Raw genomic sequence first — 6000 nt, forward strand, 5'->3', positions numbered from 1 at the left:
CTCAAGACTGTCAGGTTCCTCGGAGTGATGATCTCCAACAATCTGTCCTAGTCCACCTACATTGATGCTATATTAAAGAAAGCACAACAATGCTTCTACTTCTTCAGGAGGCTAATAAAATTTGGCATGTCCATAAATACTCTCACCAATTTTTACAGGTGAACAATAGAAAGCATACTATCCAGATGCATCACTGCTTGCTCTGGCAACTGGTCCGCCCAGCACTGTAAGAAATTACAGAGAGTTGTGAACACAGCCCAGTCCATCATGCAATCCAACCTCCCATCCATTGACTTCATCTGTACTTCTCGCTGCCTCAGAAAGGCAGCCAACATCATCAAAGGCCCCTCCCATCCCATTTTTAATCTCTTCCAATCTCTTCCATTGGGCAGAAAATACAAAAGCTTAGATACATGTACCAATAGATTCAAGAACAGCTCATTCTGCGCTGTTATTAAACTTTGAACTGGACGTCTCAACTTTTAAGTTTAATGTTGTTCTCGTTATTTGTGCACTTCCTCCACACAAGCCTTAACCTTGCATTCTTTGCTCTGTTTTATTACCCTAATGCACTTTGAACGGTATGATTTGCCTGTACTGCATGCAAAATAAAACTTTTCACTGTACCCCTTACCTGCATCCACATATCACCATCCTACCTACACTTCCCCTAGCCCCAACCCCCTCCCTCGATATACTTCTGGGCTCCCTCCCTCCTCCTTAGCTGTGATGAAGGGTTTTGGCCTGACACCTTGACTTTCCCACTCGTCAGATGCTGTCTGACACTCTATATTTCTGAATTTAGGTCATCTTTCTTTTGTGCCAAGGCTATCAATAATTATCAGACTACTTATCACTTTCCACCCTTTCAAAACATCTCGTCCTTCCTCAGTATCATGCACCCATCAATATGCCAGTCCTAATTGATGTCATCAGGCCTATCAGTTGAATTGTATTGTAATTGGATTTGATTAAGTTTTCAAGTCTGACCTGACTCATCATAACAGATTCAAAATGTTTATCAGTTTCTCTCTTTACAGATCTGGCAGACCAGCTGTGTTCCTGCAGCATTTTCTGTGTTTGTGTGGTCTAAAATGCTGTGAAATGTGAACCCAAAGCTTAGAGTCATATACCTGTCAACATGTGTCTCATAACCGTAGCTGCTCCTGCCCTAGAACTGTCTCTATTTCCTAAGAACCTCAAGCTCTCTCTCTCCTGCATGACTTTTTCAGCTGTATGTTCATATCTGCTCTTTGCTTTCTTGACACTCACTTGCATGTGAAATGGACGGTAACGCAGAGGTGTTGAGATCCTGTCTTTCACACTTTCATAAGCTTTGAAGTTCTACTTGTTGGACCTTAACCCTTTTTCTACAAAGTTCATTGGCTTAAGCATGGCTCATGTGCTCTTGACACTCCCTTTCCCTTGCAGAATTGTCTGCATCCATTCAGTGATATTCAGAACAAACATAAATGATTTATTTATAGTTTTTGATGTCAAGAAAATTAATTGATTTTTCTATGCATCTGCAGACCTCACTTTCTCCTCAAAGATTTTCTATGAAGTCAATTGTAATTAAATTGTATGCTGTAATGTTTACTGGTGCATTGCTTTGTGATTCCAATCTGTTTTTTTTTTATTTTCACTGCTTTTCTCCATATAAGTGTCATAAGTCAAAAATATTTTGTGGATGAGTGACATTTATTCACAATACAGAAATCCAGTTTTTAGGACTACGTGACATTTGAAGTCAAGACTGATTTTTTTTTAACAGTGTGAAGACTAAATTTGATTGATAGCTTCTAATGTTCTGAAATCAGCAAGATTTTTTATAATACTTACAGCTGTTTTGTGACATTGTCCTTATGGATCAAGGCATCCATTGTTTATAAAGTAGGAGTATTCATGTAAAGAAGAACACCAGGTTATTGATTTATGCTAACTAAGTCAAAATTCTCATTTTATTAAAGAAAACCAGAAATTGCTCGAGAAACTCAGTAAGTTTGGTAACATCTGTGAAGAGAAAACAAATGCTTTGATTCCATTAACCCTTCTTCAGAAGAATTATTAAATTGTTTTCTGGCATTTTCTCTGTTGTTTTGGGGTCTGAATGCCGACTCAGTTTAGCGTTCTGTGAAACTGTACCTGAACATAGATCATAGAACAGTACAGCACAGTACAGGCTGTTGTGCCAACCTTTTATCCTACTCTAAGATCAAACTAACCTACAAAACCTTCATTGTACTATCTTCCATGTGCCTAACCAAGAGTTGTTTTAATGTCCTGAAAGCATCTGACTCTACTACCACTGCTGGCAGTGTATTTCATGTACTCAACATTCTCTGTGTAATGAACCTACCTCTGACTTCTCCCCTAAACCTTCCTCCAATCATCTGAAAATTATGCCCCCTCATGATAGACATTTCCACCCTGGGAAAAAGTCTCTGATTATCTATTCTATCTATATCTCTCAACATCTTGTATACATCTATCATATCACCTCTCATCCTTCTTTACTCCAGTGAGAAAAGCCCTAGCTCCCTCAACCTTACTTCATAAGACATCAATCCAGACAGCATCCTCTGCAAAACACCTCAGCACCCTCTCTAAACCTTCCACATCCTTTCTATAATAAGGCGACTAAAACTGAACACAGTATTTCAGGTGTGGTTTAACCAGGGCTCTATAGACCTGCAGCATAACATCGTGGCTTTTAAACTCAATCCTCCCGACACCCTAGACACCTTTTTAACAACTCTATCAACTTGGGTGGCAACTTTGAGGGATCTATGGACATGGACCCCAAGAACTCACTGTTCCTCCACACTGCCAAGAATCCTGCCTTTAACCTAATATGCTGCATTCGATTTTAATCTTCGGAAATGAATCATTTCACACTTCTCCAAGTTGAACTCCATCTGCCATCTCTCAGCCCGGCTCTGCATCCTGTCAAAGTCCAGTTGCAATCTGCAACAGTCCTCCACACTATCCACCAATCCACCAACCTTCGTGTCATCAGCAAACTTACTAACCCGCACTTCCACTTCCTCATTTAAGCCATTTATCCAACGGGATTATCTTTCTGGACTGAAATATCAAAATGTCAACTGAGGCTTTTAGGAGCAGTTTGGCCTGTTATAAAGTTATTGAAAGATACAAAGTTAAATTTGAAGAGTCTATTTAATGATGTTATTGCAGAAATATTTTTAAGCCTGTTTTAATCCTTCTTTTGAAAATTCAACAAAATTTTAACTTGAAATTAAAAATACCTTTTTCACAAAACATTTTGAGCTATTAGTTTATCAACATGATGCAAAATTCTGATATTTTCCTGGGGGACTTTTAAAATAAACAATGTCAAAGTAAAAATGTGATAAATGATGTGCCCACCTTCATGAATTTTTTAACAATATCTAAATATTACCCTAACTTATAACCTCTCATTACTGTCCCTCCTTTTCTTCCGACTATTTATTTGTTCTGTTATACATGCTGGACCTTTCAAAATATCAGGTTGAAGATACAAAATTATTAGATTGTTGTGTTGTCCACGAAGAATAAAGAACTAATTATCAATGAACCAGTTGCATGTATGTGTGTTCCAGTAGGCAACATTCAGAGCAGCATTGGAGAGTCACCTATTGTTGTGTATAACATGGCATCAACCTAAGCATTCTCCTAGCCAGGCAATAATGCAAGTTAGAATGTTTTAATGTGTTATTACTTCAGATGTCTGGTAATCAAATGACAACCAAGAACATAGAAAAAGATGCCAGTTGTGAATAGACCTAAATTATTTTAAATTAATTGAATGCCGATTGACGAAAATGGGTTCCAAATTTGTGCCAAAGAAACTGAGTGCTTTATGCAAAAACAGAAATGGAGTATCAACTGGCATAACAATCAATGTATAGGTGTAGCCCATAATGAGTTGCATATTTAATAAAGTTATTGATACATTTGAGAAGTTGAAACAAAAATGCAGCTTAATATTCATTAGTTTTGTAAAAGGCACGAGCAATGAAGACAAGATCAGATATACACTTCTGTGGCAGAAAACAAAGAGTTAAATTTATTTAACAATTAGTCCTTTACAAGTATGACTTCAGAAATGCAGACATAGGTGTTGAATGATTCAACATCCATCTTTAGCTGAAAGCAAATCATTGATCCATTGGTATGAATTTCAAGACCACCAACAGAGGCATGATGAGTCTCCTGACAATGTTTTTGATTGAACTGAAAAACATAGCCAAAGTAATTTTAAGTACACAGATGAAAATCTGAAAAGTTCTACCAATTTGGGGTTCTGAACTCCCTGAATTGGAGAAAGCACTAAGCAGGTTTTAAGAGTTTCTTGCAAGAGTGTAAAAATGGAAGAGCATAATGGAGCTAATTGTGAATCTCTTCAGAAAATAATTAAGAGGGGATTTATGGTGAATAAGGAAACAAATATTTCAGTGATAGACAGAGCATAGTATCCCACAACCAACGGATCAGATATAAGCTCTGCAGTCCAGCTATATCCAGTCATGAATGGTAGTGGACAATTAAACAACTCAATGGAGGAGGAGGCTCCACAAATATCCTTGTCCTCAATGATGGAAGAGCACAGCAAATCAGTGCAAAAGATAAGGCTAAAGTATTCGTAGCAATCTTCAGCCAGAAGTACCAAGTGCTTGATCTATCTCGGCCTCCTCCAGTTGTCCCCAACACTGTAGAAACCAGTCTTCAGCCAATTGAATTCATTCCATATGGTATCAAGAAATGGTTGGAGATACTGGATACGGCAACACTCCAGTAATAGTACTGAGGATGTGTGCTCCAGAATTGCTGCTCCCTTAGCCAAGCTGTTCAACAGAGTTGCAACACTGGCATCTACCCAACAATGTGGAAAATTGCCCAAACATGTTCTGTACATAAAAATCAGGACAAATCCAATCCAACTCCATCAGTATACTCTCAATCATTAGTAAAGAAATGGAAGGTATCACCAACAGTGCTATCAAGCAACACTTGCTCAGTCTTGTTTGAAACATGGACAAAAGAGCTGAATTCCAAAGGTGAGGTGAGAATGACAGCCCTTTACATCAATCCTGCATTTGACTGAGTGTGGTGTCAGGGGTCCTTGCAAAACTGGAATCAATGGGTCTGAGGGGCGTAACTGTCCTCTGGTAGTCGTCACACCTGGCACATAGGAAGATGGTCATGTTTGTTGAGGTCAGTCATCTCAACTTCAGGAGATCTCTGTAGAAGTTCCTTAGGGTAGTGTCCGAGGCCCAACCATTTCAGCTGCTTGATTAAAGACCTTCCCTGCATCATAAGATCGGAAGTGGAGATATTCACTTATGATTGCACAATGTTCAGCACCATTCGTGACTCCTCAGATACTGAAGCAGTCCATGTCCAAATGCAACAAGATCTGGACACTATCCAGGCTTTGACTGACAAGTGGCAAGTCACATTCACACTACATGAATGCCAGACAATGACCACCTCCAATAAGAGGCAATCTAATCACCATCCCTTGAGATTCAATGCTTTTACCGTTACTGAATCCCCTACTATCAACATTCTGACAATTATCATTGACCAGAAACTCATCTGGACCCACCACATAAACACATTGGCTAGAAGACCAGGTCAAAAGTTAGGAATACTGTGGCGAGTAACATGCCTCCTGACTTCCCAAAGCTGGTCCACCATCTACAAGGCACAAGTCAGGATTGTGATGCAATACTCCCCACGGCATGATGGGTGCAGTTCCAACAAGCTTGACACCATCCAGGACAAATAGCCTGCTTTATTGGCATCATATCAACAAACGTCCACTCCTTCCACCACCAGTTGTCAGTATCAGTAGTATACTATCTACAAGATGCATTGCAGAAATTCACCAAAGTTCCTCAGTTAGCACTTTTCAAATCCATGACCAGCAGATACATGGGAACACCACTAAACACAAGCTCCTCTCTAAGTCACTCACCATCCTGACTGGGG

Source organism: Chiloscyllium plagiosum, unplaced genomic scaffold (assembly GCF_037043375.1).
Source record: "Chiloscyllium plagiosum isolate Xiang-an unplaced genomic scaffold, Cpla_swu_hap1 HiC_scaffold_7, whole genome shotgun sequence".
NCBI lineage: Eukaryota > Metazoa > Chordata > Chondrichthyes > Orectolobiformes > Hemiscylliidae > Chiloscyllium > Chiloscyllium plagiosum.